We start from the raw sequence: 15732 nt of genomic DNA, 5'->3' as shown, positions 1-15732 counted from the left end.
TTGTTTCATCCAGAAACGTTTATCAAAATATTCTACAAAAATTGAGCACCCTGGTAACTAAGCTTTAACGTTTATCTAATAGGTACCCCTGTGTTTAACATGCAACCAACATGTACGATACACTCAAATAGCATACGTCTGTTTTATAGTTCAGGCTAGGGTTTCCATACCTGGAACAGACGGGGATGTCAAGCCCTATGGATCCATATACTACTACTCGCGCCCACCAGTTCTTATAACCGGCAGTTACTAGTTACCAAAGCTAAGGGATTTTCGGTTCAAACTCTGTATAGAATTTAGTATGTACTTGTATCCATTGTGTTTAAAATAAAGTGCATGTATTCTCAGCCCAAAAATATGGATTGCAAAAGCATTTAAAAAGGGAGCAAATGAAACTCACGCATATAAATATTGTATATCGGTTAATAAAGCATTTGCATGTATTCTCAGCCCAAAAATGTAATGAGTAAAAAGGGATCATATGAAACTCACCTTAGCAGCATATAAAGTCGTTCACCAAAATGTGATCGAAACACGGATTACCAAATAACCGTAGATCTCAACCTAGAGAACATATGTTGGTCAATAAATGTCTATCAAGCTAGGTCAGGTCATAGTGTATCACAATCCTAATGCTCAATATCGACATACAAAAGTTATCCAATGTTGTTTCAAAAAGTCAATTTTGACAATAGTTTAACAAAACGAGACGTACCTTATATAAGGATTCATTTACTCTGTTGGTAATATCCAAAAATCCATTTTATCAATCTTGTAAACAAGTTATTTAAATCTTAATTGCATATTCAAAAGCAATTTCAATTAACGTCAATCATAATTCAGTTGATCATATCTTTTAATACGTTCATCGAAACTATTCGGTATCTAAATGAAAAGTTATTGATTTTTCGCCAGCTTTCCAAAAACATGTATATCATATACCTTTTACCAGTAATATATGTATTTAATTCGTGATTCATTATAAACTGTTTAACGACGAAATTTAGCACACAAGCATGTATAAATATATATACTCGAGCACTAGACATGGATACACAATTAATATATAAAAGATAAGATATGAATACTCACGTATCAATATTGTGATTCAATATTGCAGGAAAGTACGTAGACGCAACAGAGATGATAAACACTAGGTTTGATTTGCAAACAATACTCATGAACATTACCCATAACCTCCATAGCTATAACCCATAGTTTTCTTAACTCTATCCCGCTCAAAAACCCATTTTGAAAGTGACATGCTCATGACCTCGTCGTAGTATTTTATGTATAATACTAATTAATAATATTACTACTAATAATATTAAGATTAATAATAATATTAATCTTAATAATAATAATAATAATAATAATAATAATAATAATAATAATAATAATAAATATAATTGAGAGACAGAGAGATTTGAGAAGAAAAAAATAAATAAATTCGAACAAAACTGCGAGCTTTATAGACCTGGCCTGATTTCCACTGCCATGTGATCGCATGGCTGGGCAGTGTAATTCCCATGCGATCGCATGGGAAACTTTTCCAGCTCACAATGTTTTGGCAACTAGCTCGTCGACATATTTTTATAATATATATAATATATAATTTAAATTAATTAATTGTATATTATATTTTATTCTCGTGCATAGTTGATTTGTAATTTTTATTTCGATAAGTCGTACGTCGTCACTCGACTTATGTCCCGGTTCTGGTTTTTCGAATGTCCCTTCGTACGCTGAGAAAACTTGTACATTACATTTTGGGACACGTACCTTAGTCAAAATATAGCCTTAAATTATCCCTAAATTATATCACTCAAAATATAACTTATACATTTGAGTGTTTTGGTCATTTACTTCTATAAATCATCATCTCGCTATTTGTTAAAATACATTTTAAAATAGTGTTTACTGTAGCAAGTCAATTTCACTGTAGCAAATAGTGATTTTCGAAAACACTGTAGCATTTTGGGTACTGTAGCAATTTGAAAATACTGTAGCAAATTAGTGTTTTACTGGTTCATCTTAAACGCTTTAGTTAACTTATCTGAATATCAATCGAATCAATAAACGAATGTTACTATCGTTTACTAAATAACTTGAAATTATATATATATGTATATATCTTTTTAATATACATAAATCAGTTTTTAAATACACATTGGAAGTTATTTATAAATAAATTTTAATAATAAATATTTCAACTTATCATATATATTCAAATAGATATTTAAACCAATAAGTTTAATGTACGGTATCAAACAATTAATACATTGTTACCTTTTCAAGTTATAGTATATATATGTATCTATTTACATATAATTGTTCGTGAATCGTCGAAAACAACCGAAGTGTATTTAAATATATAAAAGTAGTTCAAAAATTTTGAGATTCAGTTTTACAGACTTTGCTTATCATGTCAGAAATGTTAATCATACAAAGATTAAGTCTAAATTTGTTCAGAAATTTCCGGGTCATCACACAAAATTTACTATTTTGGAAAGAAATGGCAAGGTTTTTTTTGCTGATAAATGTCAAAGGATTTGATGCGGATATGTGTTAAATTATGACTTTGGTTTCAAAATCTTTTCAGGTATATAACTGTGGGTAATATGTGGTTGGATCATCATCTCAATTGCTCATTATTTAAAGTGTCTTCAGAAATTTTTGAAGGGTTTGAACACATATTGTAATCGTTAATATACATTTGATGTTCTAACACAGTTTTGAAGTCAAAGTATGGCTTTGAAAAATATAGGAATCTAAAAGTGATGGTACCGGTTATATCTCGAATTGAATTCTGAGGTTTCAAAATCAAAATATGTAATTGGGTTTGAATGAGTATGGTTGTTTTGATTTCTATGATAGAATGTATATAGTTGATAATTTGATTAATCTGATTCGAAGAATGTAACATATTAATTGTGAATATATATATATATATCTCGGGTATTACCTACCCATTAAAAAAATATTTCACAATTAATATTTTGTACAAAAGAATTTTATTACAGTCTTTATGAAAATATATATGTATATATTCTCTTCAGATGTAACATAGATTTCAATGAGTCAATACTAAATTAAACTCATCCGATTTATGGTTGAAACCAGAATTGAATAATCCCTTGACGGCTTTAGAGATTACATAAGTATTTCTTCAATAATATTGAAATTATGAATCAATATTTCGTTATTTGTTGAGGCGTGATGTTAGTTTTCGTTAAATTCTTGTGAACTTCGCAAAGTACGAATGATGTTATCTGAAAAGTTTCGGGTACATCGATGATGAAAGTGTAAAATCAAATATATACTTGATTTATTATGAATTGGAATTTGTTGAATTGAGACAGAGATTGTAGTTAACGATGGTTAAGTTTCGGGCGAAGGACGTACATTATTGCATATTTGTAATATGAATTAACCGAGTAGTTAAGATTCACACACAATAGCTTAGCAAGGAAAAATTTATTTTTATTTCAAAATATATATATATAAAATATACATATAATTTCTTCAGAGGGAATGAGTTAATGCTTCATAACTCGTTGATACAATATACGCGTTATTGATTCGTAATGATGTCCACAGTGATTCTTGAACTGATGGAGTTTGTGATGTTATAGGTGTTGTTGATTCTGATGCTGACTGCACTGACGATGATGGTGACGCTGACGGTACTGTTGATGTTGTTGGTAAAACAAGTTTAGCTTGTTAACCACACACCATTTTTGTCAGGGTTTCTACTCTTCCTTCTATCATTTTGGTTCGCTTAACTGATTTATGGTTAAGGCTAGATTAGATAATCTATAAGACTTTAGAGATTACATAATCATCGCGAAATATTTCTCCAATGAAGTTATGAATTAATATTTCGTCAGTTATTGTTGTTGGTACTCCTTGGTATCTATAGTGCGTATGACGTTGATGCTCGTGGGCAGATTGTGGAGTTGAGGTTTACTACGCAGTTGAGGTTGGAGGTGGTAATGGTACTGTTGGCGTTGATGAGGGTGGTACTGGTTATGCTGCTGGTGCTGCTGCTGGTGTTTGTAATCTCTGCACCATATTCTCCAAATCCACTACCCGAGCGCGAAGCTCGTTGACTTCTTCTATTACACCGGGGTGATTTTCGGTTCGAATGAGTGGATAATAAAATCTAAAATTTGATGTGATATATAATCGTGACGAGATACTCTGGAAATGAGAGAGAAAATGGTGTTTCGGACAGGTTCGCTGGTAAGTGCTGTAGTGACCCGAACTTTTCCATGTTTATATATATTAATTGAGATTGATATTTACATGATTAAATGTTTCCAACATGTTAAGCAATCAAACTTGTTAAGACTTGATTAATTGAAATATGTTTCATATAGACAATTGACCACCCAAGTTGACCGGTGATTCACGAACGTTAAAACTTGTAAAAACTATACGATGACATATATATGGTTATATATATAGTTAACATGTTTTTATTATAAGTATGTATCTCATTAGGTATTTTAACAATGAGTTATATACATAAAAATGAGACTATTAATTTAAGAAACTCGAAAACGATATATATAACGATTATCGTTATAACAACGTCTTACTAGGTACATATGAATCATATTAAGATATTGATACACTTGGTTAATTATGTTAAATGATAAGTAAATATATTATTAAGTGTATTAACAATGAAATACATATGTAAAAATAAGACTACTAACTTAATGATTTCAAAACGAGACATATATGTAACGATTATCGTTGTAACGACATTTAACTGTATATACATCATACTGAGATATATTATATATCATAATATCATGATAATATAACAATTTAATATCTCATTTGTTATAATAAACAATGGGTTAACAACATTCAACAAGATCGTTAACCTAAAGGTTTCAAAACAACATTTACATGTAACGACTAACGATGACTTAACGACTCAGTTAAAATGTATATACATGTAGTGTTTTAATATGTATTCATACACTTTTGAAAGACTTCAAGACACTTATCAAAATACTTCTACTTAACAAAAATGCTTACAATTACATCCTCGTTCAGTTTCATCAACAATTCTACTCGTATGCACCCGTATTCGTACTCGTACAATACACAGCTTTTAGATGTATGTACTATTGGTATATACACTCCAATGATCAGCTCTTAGCAGCCCATGTGAGTCACCTAACACATGTGGGAACCATCATTTGGCAACTAGCATGAAATATCTCATAAAATTACAAAAATATGAGTAATCATTCATGACTTATTTACATGAAAACAAAATTACATATCCTTTATATCTAATCCATACACCAACGACCAAAAACACCTACAAACACTTTCATTCTTCAATTTTCTTCATCTAATTGATCTCTCTCAAGTTCTATCTTCAAGTTCTAAGTGTTCTTCATAAATTTCAAAAGTTCTAGTTTCATAAAATCAAGAATACTTTCAAGATTGCTAGCTCACTTCCAATCTTGTAAGGTGATCATCCAACCTCAAGAAATCTTTGTTTCTTACAGTAGGTTATCATTCTAATACAAGGTAATAATCATATTCAAACTTTGGTTCAATTTCTATAACTATAACAATCTTATTTCAAGTGATGATCTTACTTGAACTTGTTTTCGTGTCATGATTTTGCTTCAAGAACTTTGAGCCATCCAAGGATCCATTGAAGCTAGATCCATTTTTCTCTTTTCCAGTAGGTTCATCCAAGGAACTTAAGGTAGTAATGATGTTCATAACATCATTCGATTCATACATATAAAGCTATCTTATTCGAAGGTTTAAACTTGTAATCACTAGAACATAGTTTAGTTAATTCTAAACTTGTTCGCAAACAAAAGTTAATCCTTCTAACTTGACTTTTAAAATCAACTAAACACATGTTCTATATCTATATGATATGCTAACTTAATGATTTAAAACCTGGAAACACGAAAAACACCGTAAAACCGGATTTACGCCGTCGTAGTAACACCGCGGGCTGTTTTGGGTTAGTTAATTATAAACTATGATAAACTTTGATTTAAAAGTTGTTATTCTGAGAAAATGATTTTTATTATGAACATGAAACTATATCCAAAAATTATGGTTAAACTCAAAGTGGAAGTATGTTTTCTAAATGGTCATCTAGACGTCGTTCTTTCGACTGAAATGACTACCTTTACAAAAACGACTTGTAACTTATTTTTTCGACTATAAACCTATACCTTTTCTGTTTAGATTCATAAAATAGAGTTCAATATGAAACCATAGCAATTTGATTCACTCAAAACGGATTTAAAATGAAGAAGTTATGGGTAAAACAAGATTGGATAATTTTTCTCATTTTAGCTACGTGAAAATTGGTAACAAATCTATTCCAACCATAACTTAATCAACTTGTATTGTATATTATGTAATCTTGAGATACCATAGACACGTATACAATGTTTCGACCTATCATGTCGACACATCTATATATATTTCGGAACAACCATAGACACTCTATATGTGAATGTTGGAGTTAGCTATACAGGGTTGAGGTTGATTCCAAAATATATATAGTTTGAGTTATGATCAATACTGAGATACGTATACACTGGGTCGTGGATTGATTCAAGATAATAGTTATCGATTTATTTCTGTACATCTAACTGTGGATAACTAGTTGTAGGTTACTAACGAGGACAGCTGACTTAATAAACTTAAAACATCAAAATATATTAAAAGTGTTGTAAATATATTTTGAACATACTTTGATATATATGTATATATTGTTATAGGTTCGTGAATCAACCAGTGGCCAAGTCTTACTTCCCGACGAAGTAAAAATCTGTGAAAGTGAGTTATAGTCCCACTTTTAAAATCTAATATTTTTGGGATGAGAATACATGCAGGTTTTATAAATGATTTACAAAATAGACACAAGTACGTGAAACTACATTCTATGGTTGAATTATCGAAATCGAATATGCCCCTTTTTATTAAGTCTGGTAATCTAAGAATTAGGGAACAGACACCCTAATTGACGCGAATCCTAAAGATAGATCTATTGGGCCTAACAAACCCCATCCAAAGTACCGGATGCTTTAGTACTTCGAAATTTATATCATATCCGAAGGGTGTCCCGGAATGATGGGGATATTCTTATATATGCATCTTGTTAATGTCGGTTACCAGGTGTTCACCATATGAATGATTTTTATCTCTATGTATGGGATGTGTATTGAAATATGAAATCTTGTGGTCTATTATTATGATTTGATATATATAGGTTAAACCTATAACTCACCAACATTTTTGTTGACGTTTTAAGCATGTTTATTCTCAGGTGATTATTAAGAGCTTCCGCTGTCGCATACTTAAATAAGGACGAGATTTGGAGTCCATGCTTGTATGATATTGTGTAAAAACTGCATTCAAGAAACTTATTTTGTTGTAACATATTTGTATTGTAAACCATTATGTAATGGTCGTGTGTAAACAGGATATTTTAGATTATCATTATTTGATAATCTACTTAAAGCTTTTTAAACCTTTATTGATGAAATAAAGGTTATGGTTTGTTTTAAAATGAATGCAGTCTTTGAAAAACGTCTCATATAGAGGTCAAAACCTCGCAACGAAATCAATTAATATGGAACGTTTTTAATCAATAAGAACGGGACATTTCAGTTGGTATCCGAGCGTTGGTCTTAGAGAACCAGAAAATTTGCATTAGTGTGTCTTATCGAGTTTGTTAGGATGCATTAGTGAGTCTGGACTTCGACCGTGTTTTCTTTAAAAATGATTGCTTAACATTTTTGTTGGAAACTATATATTTTTAACATATGAATATTATGTGATATATTAATCTCTTAACGTGTTTGATATTATGTGATAGATGTCTACCTCTAGAACAAGTCCCATTGACTCACCTAATAATAATGAAGAGTCAAATGTAAATTGGAATAATTTGTGGACTGATTCACAAGTTCCCGAAGAGGAACCGGAAGAAGAGTCGGAACCGGAAGAAGAATCGGAACCGGAAGAAGAATCGGAACCGGATGAAGAAATAGAACTGGTGGGGGAAATAATAAAACGGTTAAGTAAAAGAAAATCCTCAACCAACCGACCAAAGTTAATTATGGTCAATGGTGTTTCCGCCAAGGAAGCAAAATATTGGGAGGATTACCAATTCTCCCATGAATCGGATTCCGACGAGAATTCCGATGATGTTATAGAAATTACCCCAACTGAATTTAAAAAGGCAAAAGAAAATAATAAGGGAAAGGGCATAAAAATAGAGAAATCTAATTCCAACCCCGATGAACTTTATATGTATCGTCAACCCCCGAAGTCCTTAAGTTGTAACAATTACCCGGGAACCTCTAAACCACCAGGTTTTTCTAAACCAATGTGGACAACGACGGTTCGTATTAGGGGAACATCATATATCCCTAGAAACTTGGCAAAACGAAACAAAACCGAAGAAGAAGAAACGAGCGAGTCGGAATAAGATAGTTGTATTCGTGTGGTGTAATATATGGAATATAGTGTTCTTATGCTTTATGATATATGTAAAAATTGCTTGTATTAATAAGTATTTTTTTTATGAATCTAACTCTTGTCTATTTTACAGTTTAAAAATACAAAATGGATAGACAACCCAATATTTTAAGAGACCTACCCGGAGACATGATTGATGAAATCTTGTCTAGAGTCGGCCAGAATTCTTCGGCACAACTATTTAAGGCGAGATCAGTTTGTAAGACATTCGAAGAACGTTCCAAGAATGTCTTGGTTTATAAGAGACTTTCGTTTGAAAGATGGGGGATATCACATTGGGAAACCCATAAGTTACGATGTGTTTACTTTGACGCATATATTGCGGGGAACCCAAATGCTATTTTACGCAACGGGTTAAGAAATTATTTTGACTCAATATATCCGAATATTGGACTTCGTGATTTAGAAAAAGCGGCTAACATGCAACATAAAGAAGCATGTTATGCTTACGGATTAGTAATGTTCGCTTCTCACCAAAGTGAGAATAAGAACATCGGGCTACAACTATTAAACAAAACATTCCCACAAGTGACGGAGTCGGTAATTGGGGTAAGAAATGAGGTTTTTAGATTGTTACGGGACTGTTGGACATTACGTAACCCTCGTCCCTTTGACGACGTTACAACAAGCTGTCTTATCAACGGCCATAACGGTTATGTTGCACAAGACCAAGGATGGGAAGTAGTCCTAGTAAAACCAGAATGCATGACTTGTTTCTGGACGTATGAATTACGTGTCTTTATTGCCTTTGCTGAACGACTTGTGTACTAGCTAGAATTATCTTCACAACTATCTTGTATCAAAGTTATTGTGTGCTATATTTCATGCTTTATGTAAAATAAGCGGTATTGTAAGTTTGTAAAATATTGTATAAAAGTTTGAACGCGAAATATTATTATAATCAGTTTTTCATATAGAATTGTAGTAGTTGAATTGTATATTAGCTACTAAGTATGAACTTAACGGGTAGGTACTACCCGAATTTAAACTTATAAAACGCTAATATGAAGAAAAAGCTTTTATAAATGAGTTCATATTATGCTACGAAATACTATTAACTACTCTTAATATTCTGTATGATTAACTTGTTCCATTTAACTATTTTGAAGGAAATGGCACCGACTACTCGACACACCGTGAATATGAATGAAGAGGAATTCCGTACTTTTCTAGCTTCAAACATAGCCGTAGTACAGGCTGCGCTACATACCAATAATAACCTTGGATCTAGCAGTACAGGAAATCGTGTAGGATGCACGTACAAAGAATTCACTGCCTGCAAACCTTTGGAATTTGATGGAACCGAAGGACCGATCGGATTGAAACGGTGGACCGAGAAGGTCGAATCGGTGTTTGCCATAAGTAAGTGTACTGAAGAGGACAAAGTAAAGTACGCTACGCATACCTTCACAGGTTCTGCGTTAACATGGTGGAATACCTATCTAGAGCAAGTGGGACAAGACGATGCGTACGCACTACCGTGGTCAGCATTCAAGCACTTGATGAACGAGAAGTACCGTCCCAGAACTGAGGTCAATAAGCTCAAGACAGAACTTAGAGGGTTACGAACCCAAGGATTTGATATTACCACATACGAAAGACGATTCACAGAATTGTGCCTATTGTGTCCGGGAGCATTCGAAGATGAGGAAGAGAAGATTGACGCGTTTGTGAAAGGATTACCAGAAAGAATCCAAGAAGATATAAGTTCACACGAGCCCGCCTCCATACAACAGGCATGTAGAATGGCTCACAAACTCGTGAACCAAACTGAAGAAAGAATTAAAGAACAGACTGCTGAAGAGGCCAATGTGAAGCAAGTCAAAAGAAAGTGGGAGGAAAACGGTGATAAGAATCACCAATACAACAACAACAACAATTACAACAATAATCGCAACAATTATCCCAACAATCGCAACATCAATCGAAACTACAACAAACGGCCCAACAACAACAACAACAACAGCAACTACAACAATCATCCCAACAACAATAATAACCGCAACAACAACAACAATCAAAAGCAGCTATGCCAAAGGTGTGAAAAGAATCACTCGGGGTTCTGCACCAAATTTTGCAACAAGTGTAAAAGAAATGGTCATAGCGCGGCGAAGTGTGAGGTCTACGGACCAGGGGTTAATAGTACGAAAGGAACAAATGGTGTCGGAACGAGTAATGGCGGAGCAAGTAGTGTCGGAGCAAGTTATGCCAATGTAGTTTGTTATAAATGTGGAAAACCAGGCCACATTATTAGAAATTGCCCGAACCAGGAGAACACGAATGGACAAGGCCGTGGAAGAGTTTTCAATATTAATGCGGCAGAGGCACAGGAAGACCCGGAGCTTGTTACGGGTACGTTTCTTATTGACAATAAATCTGCTTACGTTTTATTTGATTCGGGTGCGGATAGAAGCTATATGAGTAGAGATTTTTGTGCTAAATTAAGTTGTCCATTGACGCCTTTGGATAGTAAATTTTTACTCGAATTAGCAAATGGTAAATTAATTTCAGCAGATAATATATGTCGGAATCGAGAAATTAAACTGGTTAGCGAAACATTTAAGATTGATTTGATACCAGTAGAGTTAGGGAGTTTTGATGTGATAATCGGTATGGACTGGTTGAAAGAAGTGAAAGCGGAGATCGTTTGTTACAAAAATGCAATTCGCATTATACGAGAAAAAGGAAAACCCTTAATGGTGTACGGAGAAAAGGGCAACACGAAGCTACATCTTATTAGTAATTTGAAGGCACAAAAACTAATAAGAAAAGGTTGCTATGCTGTTCTAGCACACGTCGAGAAAGTACAAACTGAAGAAAAGAGCATCAATGATGTTCCCGTCGCAAAAGAATTTCCTGATGTATTTCCGAAAGAATTACCGGGATTACCCCCACATCGATCCGTTGAATTTCAAATAGATCTTGTACCAGGAGCTGCACCAATAGCTCGTGCTCCTTACAGACTCGCACCCAGCGAGATGAAAGAACTACAAAGCCAATTACAAGAACTTTTAGAGCGTGGTTTCATTCGACCAAGCACATCACCGTGGGGAGCTCCTGTTTTGTTTGTCAAGAAGAAAGATGGTACATTCAGGTTGTGTATCGACTACCGAGAGTTGAACAAACTTACCATCAAGAACCGCTACCCACTACCGAGAATCGACGACTTATTTGATCAACTACAAGGCTCGTCTGTTTATTCAAAGATTGACTTACGTTCCGGGTATCATCAAATGCGGGTGAAAGAAGATGATATTCCAAAGACTGCTTTCAGAACACGTTACGGTCATTACGATTTTATGGTCATGCCGTTTGGTTTAACTAATGCACCAGCTGTGTTCATGGACCTTATGAACCGAGTGTGTGGACCATACCTTGACAAGTTTGTCATTGTTTTCATTGATGACATACTTATTTACTCAAAGAATGACCAAGAACACGGTGAACATTTGAGAAAAGTGTTAGAAGTATTGAGGAAGGAAGAATTGTACGCTAAGTTTTCAAAGTGTGCATTTTGGTTGGAAGAAGTTCAATTCCTCGGTCACATAGTGAACAAAGAAGGTATTAAGGTGGATCCGGCAAAGATAGAAACTGTTGAAAAGTGGGAAACCCCGAAAACTCCGAAACACATACGCCAGTTTTTAGGACTAGCTGGTTACTACAGAAGGTTCATCCAAGACTTTTCCCGAATAGCAAAACCCTTGACTGCATTAACGCATAAAGGGAAGAAATTTGAATGGAATGATGAACAAGAGAAAGCGTTTCAGTTATTGAAGAAAAAGCTAACTACGGCACCTATATTGTCATTGCCTGAAGGGAATGATGATTTTGTGATTTATTGTGATGCATCAAAGCAAGGTCTCGGTTGTGTATTAATGCAACGAACGAAGGTGATTGCTTATGCGTCTAGACAATTGAAGATTCACGAACAAAATTATACGACGCATGATTTGGAATTAGGCGCGGTTGTTTTTGCATTAAAGACTTGGAGGCACTACTTATATGGGGTCAAAAGTATTATATATACCGACCACAAAAGTCTTCAACACATATTTAATCAGAAACAACTGAATATGAGGCAGCGTAGGTGGATTGAATTATTGAATGATTACGACTTTGAGATTCGTTACCACCCGGGGAAGGCAAATGTGGTAGCCGATGCCTTGAGCAGGAAGGACAGAGAACCCATTCGAGTAAAATCTATGAATATAATGATTCATAATAACCTTACTACTCAAATAAAGGAGGCGCAACAAGGAGTTTTAAAAGAGGGAAATTTAAAGGATGAAATACCCAAAGGATCGGAGAAGCATCTTAATATTCGGGAAGACGGAACCCGGTATAGGGCTGAAAGGATTTGGGTACCAAAATTTGGAGATATGAGAGAAATGGTACTTAGAGAAGCTCATAAAACCAGATACTCAATACATCCTGGAACGGGGAAGATGTACAAGGATCTCAAGAAACATTTTTGGTGGCCGGGTATGAAAGCCGATGTTGCTAAATACGTAGGAGAATGTTTGACGTGTTCTAAAGTCAAAGCTGAGCATCAGAAACCATCAGGTCTACTTCAACAACCCGAAATCCCGGAATGGAAATGGGAAAACATTACCATGGATTTCATCACTAAATTGCCAAGGACTGCAAGTGGTTTTGATACTATTTGGGTAATAGTTGACCGTCTCACCAAATCAGCACACTTCTTGCCAATAAGAGAAGATGACAAGATGGAGAAGTTAGCACGACTGTATTTGAAGGAAGTCATCTCCAGACATGGAATACCAATCTCTATTATCTCTGATAGGGATGGCAGATTTATTTCAAGATTCTGGCAGACATTACAGCAAGCATTAGGAACTCGTCTAGACATGAGTACTGCCTATCATCCACAAACTGATGGGCAGAGCGAAAGGACGATACAAACACTTGAAGACATGCTACGAGCATGTGTTATTGATTTCGGAAACAGTTGGGATCGACATCTACCGTTAGCAGAATTTTCCTACAACAACAGCTACCATTCAAGCATTGAGATGGCGCCGTTTGAAGCACTTTATGGTAGAAAGTGCAGGTCTCCGATTTGTTGGAGTGAAGTGGGGGATAGACAGATTACGGGTCCGGAGATTATACAAGAAACTACCGAGAAGATCATCCAAATTCAACAACGGTTGAAAACCGCCCAAAGTCGACAAAAGAGCTACGCTGACATTAAAAGAAAAGATATAGAATTTGAAATTGGAGAGATGGTCATGCTTAAAGTTGCACCTTGGAAAGGCGTTGTTCGATTTGATAAACGAGGGAAATTAAATCCAAGGTATATTGGACCATTCAAGATTATTGATCGTATCGGACCAGTAGCTTACCGACTAGAGTTACCTCAACAACTCGCGGCTGTACATAACACTTTCCACGTCTCGAATTTAAAGAAATGTTTTGCTAAAGAAGATCTCACTATTCCGTTAGATGAAATCCAAATCAACGAAAAACTTCAATTCATCGAAGAACCCGTCGAAATAATGGATAGTGAGGTTAAAAGACTTAAGCAAAACAAGATACCAATTGTTAAGGTTCGATGGAATGCTCGTAGAGGACCCGAGTTCACCTGGGAGCGTGAAGATCAGATGAAGAAGAAATACCCGCATCTATTTCCAGAAGATTCGTCAACACCTACAACAGCTTAAAATTTCGGGACGAAATTTATTTAACGGGTAGGTACTGTAGTGACCCGAACTTTTCCATGTTTATATATATTAATTGAGATTGATATTTACATGATTAAATGTTTCCAACATGTTAAGCAATCAAACTTGTTAAGACTTGATTAATTGAAATATGTTTCATATAGACAATTGACCACCCAAGTTGACCGGTGATTCACGAACGTTAAAACTTGTAAAAACTATACGATGACATATATATGGTTATATATATAGTTAACATGTTTTTATTATAAGTATGTATCTCATTAGGTATTTTAACAATGAGTTATATACATAAAAATGAGACTATTAATTTAAGAAACTCGAAAACGATATATATAACGATTATCGTTATAACAACGTCTTACTAGGTACATATGAATCATATTAAGATATTGATACACTTGGTTAATTATGTTAAATGATAAGTAAATATATTATTAAGTGTATTAACAATGAAATACATATGTAAAAATAAGACTACTAACTTAATGATTTCAAAACGAGACATATATGTAACGATTATCGTTGTAACGACATTTAACTGTATATACATCATACTGAGATATATTATATATCATAATATCATGATAATATAACAATTTAATATCTCATTTGTTATAATAAACAATGGGTTAACAACATTCAACAAGATCGTTAACCTAAAGGTTTCAAAACAACATTTACATGTAACGACTAACGATGACTTAACGACTCAGTTAAAATGTATATACATGTAGTGTTTTAATATGTATTCATACACTTTTGAAAGACTTCAAGACACTTATCAAAATACTTCTACTTAACAAAAATGCTTACAATTACATCCTCGTTCAGTTTCATCAACAATTCTACTCGTATGCACCCGTATTCGTACTCGTACAATACACAGCTTTTAGATGTATGTACTATTGGTATATACACTCCAATGATCAGCTCTTAGCAGCCCATGTGAGTCACCTAACACATGTGGGAACCATCATTTGGCAACTAGCATGAAATATCTCATAAAATTACAAAAATATGAGTAATCATTCATGACTTATTTACATGAAAACAAAATTACATATCCTTTATATCTAATCCATACACCAACGACCAAAAACACCTACAAACACTTTCATTCTTCAATTTTCTTCATCTAATTGATCTCTCTCAAGTTCTATCTTCAAGTTCTAAGTGTTCTTCATAAATTTCAAAAGTTCTAGTTTCATAAAATCAAGAATACTTTCAAGATTGCTAGCTCACTTCCAATCTTGTAAGGTGATCATCCAACCTCAAGAAATCTTTGTTTCTTACAGTAGGTTATCATTCTAATACAAGGTAATAATCATATTCAAACTTTGGTTCAATTTCTATAACTATAACAATCTTATTTCAAGTGATGATCTTACTTGAACTTGTTTTCGTGTCATGATTTTGCTTCAAGAACTTTGAGCCATCCAAGGATCCATTGAAGCTAGATCCATTTTTCTCTTTTCCA

Source organism: Rutidosis leptorrhynchoides, chromosome 2 (assembly GCF_046630445.1).
Source record: "Rutidosis leptorrhynchoides isolate AG116_Rl617_1_P2 chromosome 2, CSIRO_AGI_Rlap_v1, whole genome shotgun sequence".
NCBI lineage: Eukaryota > Viridiplantae > Streptophyta > Magnoliopsida > Asterales > Asteraceae > Rutidosis > Rutidosis leptorrhynchoides.
The sequence above is the reverse complement of the archived record's forward strand: the minus strand, read 5'-3'. Positions refer to the sequence as shown.